Source organism: Pipistrellus hanaki (assembly GCF_964339955.1).
Source record: "Pipistrellus hanaki genome assembly, chromosome: 10".
Lineage (NCBI taxonomy): Eukaryota > Metazoa > Chordata > Mammalia > Chiroptera > Vespertilionidae > Pipistrellus > Pipistrellus hanaki.
Genome location: NC_140512.1, coordinates 3190348 through 3202389, shown reverse-complemented (window position 1 = coordinate 3202389; position 12042 = coordinate 3190348).

Below are 12042 nucleotides of genomic sequence, written 5' to 3'. Positions count from 1 at the left end.
CCCATTACATATTTTACAAGTTATTTAATGTTATGCTGTGTTCTTGCTCCTATCTTCATGTGTATAAAGGTAATTACAGTTCACTTGTTTGCTCATTTAGGATGGTAGTCAGTAGCGTGGTCTCTAGTCTGTGCAGGCACTGTGCTAGGACATGGTGGACACTGGGGAAGCAAACAGATACACTCAATTCTCACGCATGCAGGTTGGAGCAGCAGGAGAAATACGCATCAAGTAAAATAGATGCAAATGTGTAATGATAATCTGGTAAGTTCCTTGATAGCAAGGGACTTCTCTATAAACGGATGTTGGATGAGGTCCAGTTACCTTTGAGTGGTCCGTAGCAGCTCTCCACAAAGGCTGTGAAGAGTAAAAAGTAGCTAGCCAGGCAAAGAGGGCAGGGAAGAACATTCAAGGCATGAGGTGCAACATGGGATAGAACATTGGCTGGGAAAGAACCTGAAGAAAGAAGAAAGTGGGAGGCAGGTGGCGGCCAAGCACAGCTGGCGGCCAAGCACAGCTGGCCTTAATGAGGGGAGGGTTTAGGAAAGAAAGCAGAGGTCAGGCCTGTGAGGCCCTGTAGCCACATTATGGAGTTAATTGTGTCCTCATATCTGCAGAGGTTGCTTAATCACTATGTTCTGAATGAAAATGAGCCCAGGAGGCAGAATCTTACTTAAAAAGGCAGGTGAAGGGGAAAGAAGCTCAATCCACAAGAGCAAAAGGCAAAGGAAAGGATGCCATATAATAGTAGTTTTCAGACTTCTGCGTTCATCAGAATAATCTTATACCTTTTTAAAGTGCTTATTTCTGGCCCTCAGCTTGAGATAGGATTGCATTTTCTGCATTTTTGTGACTACTCAAGTGATTCCTTCTGGTGTGGGTAGATGTGACTTCATTCAGTGAAATATAGGTCTAAACAATTAATTTTTTCTTAAAAAAAAATCCAACCACAGTAGAAATATTTTTACAGTACAAATAAACCTGAGTGACTACAAGAGGAATAAGTAGAAATACAGACAGCTCAGTGGATTAAAGGATTTGTTGTGGAATGGAATATGGATTAAGTCCTGACATATTAAAAATTCTACTATTAAACTCTAAGTTCCAACTTGATTTCTCAGCATCAAGGAGTGGGTGGTAATGTGTGTTCCTTTGAAGACGGTAACTGTGTCTAATAGGGCATCTCATGCTGCATAATAATTGTCACAGAGCTGGCGATTTGTTTGCAATGAATGCATGGAGAAGCATGAATGTTTTCCTGGTACCTCTTATCTTGTTCTATTTTCTCCCCAGCTCACTTATTGCTTAACTTCAGAGCTTGGGGAAGAGCAAGGTCCTGACACTTCTAATAACTAATGTTTTACCTCTTGGGATAATCTGAATAATGTATGAAAGAGAGCAATGATGAACCCAAGCAAACAATCTTCAATCTATATCCTCCTAACACATCATAAATGTTTCTATCATGTACACATATAAAAAAATAATCATAATCATATATAATAAAAAGCTAATATGCAAAATGACCAAATGGTGGGATGACGAGTCACTAAAATGTGCACTGACCACTAGGGGGCAGACACTCAAGGCAGGAGCTGGGCTCATGGTTGGCAAGTTCAGCAGGGGTGGCAGGAGCCTCTTCCCGCCTCTGCTGCACCACTAAGCATGTCATATTTGAGTGACCTTGAAACGCATTTACTATAACACATGAACTCAGAATAAAGATATGTTGATTTCTTGACAACTTGGGTCCAACAGTCATTGGACAAAGAAGCATTAGATGGAGATAACTTTCTTAGTTAATGGATTGAAGACTGATGGAAGTTCAGGGGTTATTCTCAAAACTAAGGGCTGGATGGTACAAGGCACAATATGAGGAATGTATTGGGAGTTGGATTCTCTGAATCCAGAGATCAAATCTGGTGCTGATGGTGATGAAAATACAGTGATGCCCAATTTATCCCTCAGGCAGGCATCACTTGGCCAGTGCAGATTGTTCCTACTTAGGCCATGGGGGACAGAAGCTCGCTCAGGTGAGAACAGCTTGGTAGCAGGGAGGGTGTAGAGATGGCTTTTGTCAGGACCTCAGGTTTAGAAGGGGCTGGAGAACTAGGAACGAGGCAAATTGAGGTAGAAATTATGGCAAATCAGTGTCCAGCAAAAGACCTCTGGTTAATCTTTCTTCCCTGGAATAATATGTGGACAGCTGCGAATGTCCATAAACTACCCACCTAAACTCACTCAATTTGATTCTGCTATAAGGCTGATCTCCCCCAGTCAGGAACAAGCAGGAGGTAGAAGCGGTATTAATCTGCTTGATTAAGAAATACATTGCCTTGAGAGGCCTAGTATTATTTTACAGGAAAGCTCTCTATCTCCATCTCTATTTCTAACTCTATCTCAGGGGTCCTCAAACTTTTTAAAGTGGGGGCCAGATCACAGTCCCTCAGAGAGCTGGAGGGCCGGACTATATGAACTACTAATTCCTACTGTAACACCTCGGCTGCGCTCACTGCCCAAAAAACCTGGCGGGCCAGATCAGACTCCTCTGCGGGCCGCATGTGGCCCGCGGGCCGTAGTTTGAAGACCCCTGCTCTATCTGTATCTATCTTTATCTCTATCTCTCTCTATCTCTAACTCTATATCTCCCTACCTCTCTCCATCTCTATCTCTATTTCTACCTCTATCTCTAACTCTATGCCCCTAAATTTATTCACAAAGAGCATTTCTGGTTTCTCTTTAAAAACATCTTTAAGGGACGATTCTGTGTCCTCCGGTGCCCAGCTCTCTGTCAGCTTCTTTCTAAATTTAATTTTCCTGTTTCCTTTCCTTGCTCCACTGAGCCCTTCCTTAATTATCAGATTATCGTGTTCAGCATGATTCCTGGAATTGTTCGTTTTGTCAACCAGAAAGAAAACAGACCTCTGATATATATTAGACTGTGCCTTCTCATTTAATGATCCTCCAATTAGTGTCCCAGCCAATCTCAGGGGCCACGTCTACAATAACCAGTGAGCCTAGAGCAGCATTGGTGAGTGAGTGAATGAGTGAGTGAGCAAGCGAGCCAGTGCATGTGTGAGAGAGACAGGGAAGGGAGAGAGAGAAAACATGTGCCAGAAGAGGTGGGTGGTAATACTTTCTTCCTCTCCAGTTATACAGTCTACTTTGGAAATTACTGAAAAAGTATAAAGATTAAAGAAATCTATAATTTTATTATACAGTTAGCTATTAATATTTTGGTGAATTTTCATTTTGTCTTTTTCTGTCTTCCTCATTTCCCATTCCCCATTTTTCTCTCCCATCTTCTTCTTTTCTTTTAATTCCATCTTCTTATCCTTAATTTTCTTCCTCCCTCCCTCCTTTTTTCCCTCCCTTCCTTCCTTCCTTCCTTCCTTCCTTCCTTCCTTCCTTCCTTCCTTCCTTCCTTCCTTTCTTCCTTCCTTTCTTCCTTCCTTCCTTCTCTCCTTTCCCCTCTCTGTCAATCTCTCTCTCATATATGTCTATGATAGCATTGGATTAAGCAATGACCAATCTGGAACTTCCTGCAGCTTTAAAAGTTAGATGATAATACAGTGAACTTAATCAATTGTGTGGTGACAGAGGATTTTAAATGACCCAAATGAGACTAGAACCAGTCAATCTGATATCTGTGAACAGACACAGCGTTAATCATCAGAAGATTTATCAGTGAGGTGTTAACATAACCCAGTAAAGCAGGAGAATTCAGATTAAGAACTTTTGTCATTTAAAGTCTCACCCCATTATCCTTTCCATGGAATGCCCCCAGGCTTCGGAATTAATTGTGTGTGGTTTAAGAAGATTGAAGATGGAAGGGAGACACTGAGCAGAGAGCAAACTTGGCCTTGGCTATCTCAGTTTAATTAATCTCTACTCAGTTCACTCAACACCTGGATCAAAAAGTAAAATCATGTTCATTGGAGTTGAGAAACACTGAGCTATCAGCAATGAAGGACGTAAAGCAGAGTTCCTGCCAGCAGGCCTGAATGGGAAGACCTTTTAGACAAGTTTTAAATCAGTCAATGACTGCCTCTTCTTCAGGTTCCCTCTTCTTCAGTGACCGCCAGCCCTTCACCCCTGGGGGTTTGTGGGCATGTCTTCTCCCTTAGACTTACAGCCTAGGCCCATAATCGGCAAACTGCGGCTCGCAAGCCACAGAGGCGGGAACAGGCTTGCCATGAAGGGCAAGAAGAGTGGGAAGAGGAAGGAGAAGACATGATCATAGAAAGAGGACCCCACTGTGCAGGCCCATCTCAGCTCTCCCTACCCCCACCCTCCCCACATGTTTGTAGGGGCCAAGATGGGGAAGTTGATTTCATTCTACGCTGGAAGAGAACACACCCAGCTCTGAGTTTCCCCGAGTGTACCATTTGGAACATCTGAGATGAGAAGTGTTCTTTAAAAAATAGTTTTATTATAAAATAGATTCTGAAATGCAGCCCACCCTGCTCCCCTGTGGTGGATTCATGAGCCCTGTCTCAGGGTGGGGTTCTCCCAGGAAAACCCCAGACAGGACACATGTGCAGATTGCTTCTTTCAAGGAGGGAGCTCAAGGAAAAAGGTGGGGGGGGAGGGGGGGAGATGGGAAGCAGGAGTGTTCAGCTTATGGTGTGTTATTGAGTTCAGAGTCAAAAAACTGGTACCCAGACTCTACAAGTCCCCATTCGGGATGTGAGCGCAGGAGAATGTTATTTCTTCAGTGCTGGGCATTAGTATTCAATTTTGGCTCAGGAGAACACTGTTTCCTGTAGCTCCTTCATATTTTTTAGCTTAAATTCGAATTAACCCCCCACCTCCACCCCAGTATTTGTCCCTTTGGTGGTAACGTGACAACTCTCCAACATGAAGCTGTAGACCCCCTGCGGTGTCCTGGGCAGCTAATAATGACTGGGTTACTGTAGTCAAGTCATTCTGGACTTCTGCTTCCTTATTTAAACTCACAGTTCTCAGAATGACACTGGATTGTTTTTATTCATTTGGTGTCTCATCTTCTGCACTTGGGCAGTGTTTTTTAAAGACTTAAATGAAGGCTGTTTAACCTAATTGAGCTTTAGCTTGTTAGACTTGGGGAGAGGGTGAGTCCATTTGGTATTTTGGGTCTTTCTTTGGACACTGCATGGAGTGTTATCCCTCTTCATTACACATGAAAATTTTATCAAATACTTCCTATTTAAGGTATTGATAAACAATGAGTGGAGAGATTCTTTCATATCTGGGTCCCGGGGGAGAAATCTAGGTGACAGAGAATATTGTATTTCACAATTCTGTGCACTGTGGTTGAGCACATATGAAATGAAAACAGGCAGACATCAATGTGTGCTGGAGGAAACCAAAGGGCCTAAATGAGTAGTATGAGCCCACAGGAGAGCAATTGGTGTGTTTTTATGAATGACCATTGGTAACAGTGGCAGACACTAACATACTATCTATCGATAGTAGATTGAATTCTAAGAAAGCTTTTTCATTTTATATCTTCTATTAGCAAGCTTTAAAACAAAACCAAAGTTTGGAGAGTTTAAATATTATCCAGAGCCTAATACCTGCCAAACAGCCGACTCTTCCTTTAAATGTGGTTAAACTCTCTGTGAAGTGGTACCATTGCCATTCTTAACCCCCCATTTCAATGGAAGGAAGGGTTTCATTATACCCTTTTTTTACTCCTGCTGTAATTAATACGTGCAAATCAAAGGAACTGATTTACACTACCTGGGCTTCATAAAGAAGAGGAACCAAGTAATCATAGAGTAAAAACTTTATCTAAATACACAGTATGATGCTCAGCAATGCTCACTCAGAGTGAATTCCTCAAAGGGAGGCAGTCAGCCAGCATTGCAGTGCCAAGCCAATGCCCTGGCAGAATGCGATGCTGTGTTTTCTATCATCAGGAGACTTTGCTGCAATGAGCTCAATAAAATTAGAAGTGTTTGAAGGAAGGCCCGGTGAAAAGAAATGCAGAAATGCAACTTCTCTGTTATGGGGACCATCTTCAAACAGCCCCACGTGCTTTAAAGACTTTTCAGTAACTCTGGCTTTATTTTAGAGTCTTCTCTCAACCTCACGCATAAGCATCAGGGGAAAGACTGGTTGAGCGTGTTTATTTTATGTCATCCTCTTGGGGTGCTATCTAAAGGAGGTTTGTTTTATCCCCTCCTCCCCCCTGAAAACCAGTTTGTGACACCATCCATCAGATACACTTAAAAATTCTAAAACTCTCAAGATCTCACCTCCCCTTGTATTTTAGGATTATGCCAACATCTGCCAGAGAACACCCTGAATATAAAGAAGATAAGAAATATGGGTTGTGATTATTCAGTAAAGATAGAATGCGTGAGTTTTAAGGAAAGTCCAACAGTTCAGTGAACAAGTCAAGTCACCATGTGTAATTTTCCTTCATCTGTCTTCTGAGAACTGATAAATCTGCAGCAATCTCAAAATTTTCGCTTTTATTTCTGCCATCCTCATCTGGTAATCTGTGAAGGAGTCTTAAATTAGTTTTCTCTTTGAGATGATAATCTCACGTGGAATTTTCAGAAAACTTCACATGGAAAGCTCATGTGAGTTAACCCACACAGGTTGCCATGCTTGCTGCTGGGGATGATGCACATCTGAAGGGAACATGATCCCTCTCTTTCAGAGTACAGATACCACCAGGAAGTGAGAAAAAGAAGCAGTTAAGCTAAAGAAAAGCCAGGGTGCACTAGATACCATAGCAGGTATGTCTTGTCATTGGGAGTGAGTTGTGAGGAAGGAGGTGAATCTGAGAAGCCGAGGAAGGAAAGGGCATTTGAGCAGGTCTGAAAAGATTTGGGTGGGAAAGGCCAGCTCCAGTAGAGTATTCTGAGTAGAGGCAGAGAGAGAGGACAGTGTCCACTGGCTCCAGACAATGAAAAGGAAGCTGGATTGTTCCAGGTGCAGGATGTTGAGGGGCAAAGGGTAGGAAATACAACTGGAGACACTGGCCGGGTCACATGTCAGGTGACTTGAGAGGAGAGGATGATGATGTCACCGCAGGGACAGTCCGTACAGGTTGTCCCTCAGAGGTGTGGCAGGAGAAAAGCTAGGTTATAGGAAGGTTCCACCAGAACCTGGAGAGGGGGTTAATGAAGGCCAAAACTATGACCCGGAGAACAATTAGGAAGTGAATGGAGTCACTTCAGGTGACAGCAATGAGAACGTGAGGCTGGGAAAATGATGATGTAGGTAATACAATATGCATCTATTGATATTTGGGTCCTTTTACAGGCCTTACAACCAATCCTACTCTAGAAAGGGTCTGAGAACCCTAAGGGTGTGTGTGTGTGTGTGTGTGTGTGTGTGTGTGTGTATTTTTATCCTAGAAGATAAACATTTTTAAAGATTTAAAAAAGTTTAGATGTTTTTCTCACTCTCTTATAGATAATTTTAAAAGATATTACTTTCCAATAAGCTATTTATATCAGAAATAAGCCAGTGTGTTTTTAAGTATTCGATATATAAATATCATAGCTCTTGATGAAAATGTAGGCCTTTTACCAAAAAAAGGCCCATTTTTGTTCTCTCTTAGGACTGATCATAGTATTCGAGGTATATCTCTTAGAACTAATCATAGTATTTAGGTATATCTCTTAGAACTGATCATAGTATTTAGGTGTATCTCCTAGGACTGATCATAGTATTTAAGTGTATCTCCTAGAACTGATCATAGTATTTGAGGTGTATCTCCTAGAACTGATCATAGTATTTGAGGTGTATCTCCTAGAACTGATGGTATTATTTGAGGTGTATTTCCTAGGACTGATTGTAGTATTTTAAGTGTATTTTACACAGTACCACTCAGTGAAAATCATATGCTATTGAGAGTCCAAGAGCAGCAATTCAGTGACATTGATTGGTACAGGTTACGATGAAGAAACTCTTTCACCCAACTCAGTTGTTCTGTTAATGCTAACTTAAATGCTGATTCTTAATTTGTTCACAATTTTAACATGAGTGAAATGCCCCACAGTTTCATTATATAACCTAACCTTTTATTAAGGATAATAAAAGATGACTCATGCCATACGTTCTTCATTTAAATATTTGTTATGTGGATAGTCATTGAGCTAAATCTATTTCTGCTGTTATAAAGTGATAGAATCCTCAATCCTCAGAAGTTTCAATTAAAAAACTGTAAGTGGACTGTTAAGCTTTGGCTCAAGGGCACAATAACCCTCATATCAAATTAATTTAATCATCAACATAAGCTAATGGAAAATTAAATCTGATGTCTGATATGCTGTAATTCCTGCCTTAATACATCTCATGACTAAAGATTTTTTTAAGATGGTTACTTTTATATAACAAAATGTCATACTGGATACAAAAACTCTGCTTTCTTTTGTAACTATTATTTTGTGATAGAAATGATCTCCTTTCTCCTCTAATTGTTCTTTTTTTACTATGTCTAAAAGTAATTCTTTCTCAAATGAATAATTTGTTTTCATAGATATACATAAGAACAAAAATAATCTTAACAATTGGAAATTTAAGAAATGGATTCAACTTGTACTTTACAGTTTGCACAATATTTGTTCTTATCAAAACAACTCTACTGAATTGAACAGTGTCCTTCCCCAAATCCCTGACTCCTGAGTACCTGTGAATGAGACATTTGGAAATAGGGTCTTTGCAGATGTAATCTCATTAAGATTAGTTCACGCTGGGTTAGAGTAAGCCCCTAAACCCACTAGGGTTGGCATCTTTACAAAAAAGGAGAAACCTGAATATGGAGACAGAGAAAATGCCATGTGTTGGGTGGAGGCAGAGGCTGGAATGGCATGTAATGGCAAGGCCAAGGATTGTCTGCAACCACCAGAAGATGGGGAGAGGCAAGGGCCAATTCTCCCCTGGAACGTGAGAGAGGGCACGGGCCTGCTGATACCCTGCTCTGGGATTCCTGGAACTGTGAGGGAACACATCTGTGTTCTCCTAAGCCACTCAGTTCGTGGTCCTTTGTAATGGCAGCTCGAGGAACCAATACATCTCGGAAGCAGTGAATTTCACCCCGAGTGTTGATGGAGCATCTGTGGGTGCAAAGAGAACCTGGTACTGCCTGGCCCATGAGAGAGCTTTACTTTTAGTCTCTCCCACCATTTCCTTTCAGAGCCTGTGTTCAAGCTGCCAGTGGATAGCACAGACTGTTCCCAGCAGGAGTTCCAGCCCTGCCCCCTACTCTGTAGGGAGGACTCATGTGCTAGGTGAGATGTTAAGCAAGATTAACTTCTAAGCCTTTTCCAATTTCTGAGGTTCTAGAAAGGCTCCCCGGGTCACACAGAACTCTAGAATGCTACTAGGTTTTAGAGCCCCCACTGGAACCTGGGACTCTGGACGGAAGCACACAGACTGCACCCACATGGAACATACAGTGCGGAGGCGGCACTTCCAGAGAGCTGCTCGGTCGTTCAGTTCATCTCGCCCTTGATCGTGCCGCCCTGCTCCCAGGGACACCACACGGGATTCTCGGCTACATTTCCATTTGGCTTATTAGCTTTGAAGTCATCAGTCTCTAACTAGAAACCCTCAGGTATTTAATTTCCTCTCTGTTATGTAAGGAACCAGCATAAAACTTCTAATATCTGTGTAATGTGAAAAGTACAACTGCACTGGGCCAGACTCTAATTTTGGATTTGCCATAGCTGAGTGAGGATGTCACGTCCTTACTTTGATAGCCGAGTCTGCACAGTAAGAGAGAAAGGTCGTTCCTTACTCAGCAGACAGTCACTGAGCTCACACATGTGCAGGTGCCAGGCCTGAGCCCCTCAGGGTACAAGGTGTAGAACAGAGAAAACAAAACACGTAGGTAAGTGCGCAGCTACGTCCTTGTCTGTGTTGTTTTGTATCATTTCATGTCCCGACATTCTGCAATGTTTGCTTATATATGAGAAAAACATTTCCTAAGCTATGTTCTACTGTTGTATTATTTCCCCAAGACCATTTCTCTCCATTTATATTTTATTTCCATAGATATTTAGATAAGAGAAGGCAGACCCTAATTCACTGACAAAGAAAACTGGTCAGTGGGACAAACAACATTTTCAAGCTAGCACTCAAGGAAATATTTATCCAGTTCATGTATGCCTGTACCATATTTCAAGTTGGAGTACTAGCAAACGGCACAATTCTCAGACCAAAATAAAAACAAAGACTTTTTATTCATATCTATAGACTTAAGTTAGTTTACAAAATGAAAGGAGAACCTATAAGAGTTTGAGTTGATACTTCAGATTAAACTGGGCCAGATCCAGGGAGTGTGAATACTGTTTAGATGACTTCATTCCTCATAGTTTCAAGATTCCTGGCATACGGAGAGGTCGAATCCGGGGTCCTTTATGGAATTGCAGAATACTGTCTGAACCAGAAATGAACACTAAGAACAGATTGTCTATTTCACTCCCCTGATAAAATGTCTGGAGTCCAGAGTGGGTTAGAGACTTGCTCATCGAAAAGTCAAGAATGGTCACAGAGAACACGGGGTATGTCCGTGCGGGTTCGGGTTGAACATAAGCATCTATTTTCTGTCCATCAGCATCATGAGAGGAATAGGTTTTATTTTAATACTACTTTTCACACATGCCTGAATTTAGCTATTGAGTGTTATATATTTTGGTATAAAATTCACAGCCTCTTTTATAACTTTTCCCAGTATAATAATACCACTTTATTTTTTATTCTCCAGTCATTCTATTCAGTTGTCTCAATTACATAGTTCATGATTTTAGCCTATCTATATCTGTAATCTAAAACATGACATCTGCATTTCTCTAGCATGTTGAAGCATATCAAAAGCACATGGATGATGCAGTATTATCAGTTAAACCTGGGATATCTCAGATGAGAGGTTAATTTTCCTCATGCTTCTCCCAGCAGCTTCTCAATGAGCACTTCCGGAGCATCTGTTAGAAAGAAAATCTGAGATGCAGTGCCCAAGTCTCCTGAATCAGCAGTGCTATGAGACCTCTCTACTTTTCACATCCTGGTTTTGACACTACACATGTCATCTGAATAGCAGAGCGAGATTGAATCAAGATACATTTCTCTCTCCTTTCTGTCTCTCTTTTTTGCATAGAAACAACTACTTCATATATTTAATCTCTGCTTGTTGACTCTTCTCTTGCCCCACATTCTTTTCCGACAGTTTCCCCTGCTTTAGATATGATGAAACATCACAAGAAAAATGCTGGAGATTGTTTTCTTGCCTCTTAATGGAAAAATAATCCGAAATCATACAAGAAAGTCTATCTTTTCAAGTTGGTTTGCCCTACGTGACAGACACAAGATTCAGGATGGCTCCAGAGCTGGTGCAATAGCTAGCTGTACGTTTTCCGGTCTAAGACAACAGTGAATAAATCTAGGTTTGCATCAGCTGCAACATACTTCATAACCCGATAGCCATAATTCACATCCAGATAAAGATCTGACTATGAAAAATAGTACTGATATTACTTGGATATGCTCAAAAGATTATTTTGTCTAAGGGTGTGGTGTGTGTGTGTGTGTGTGTGTGTGTGTGTGTGTCCTGTTAAGATGGCGTATTGCCAATGAAGCAAAACAATTTGGCTGAATTTTTAATTTGTCTGTCTTTGGAGTTCCCCCAAAGAACTGACTGAAACATTATAATTATAGCTAGTCATTTCACGACTGAAATTCACATATTAAAGACAAAGCAGTCAAATCGCCCTAGATCCAGAATTGCCGATTAACTTCCCAAGCTTAATATGCTAGTAAATGAAGACTATTAATTCTTTACAAATAGTCTTCAAAATAATTACTAAATCATGTGATCATACTCAGATCATCCAAACCAGGTGGGAAGTCATTATCAAGCTAGCCTTTACATATATGTCTATAAAATGAGATAATGTATTTTTTAATCATTGTGGATTATAGATTTTATACCAGTAATAAGATATCAATAATAAAATATCTTTTCCACACTAAATTTTTCTAGTTTAAAAGGATAGTATAACATTGACCTAATCACCTTGCTTATATATGGATTAGAATACA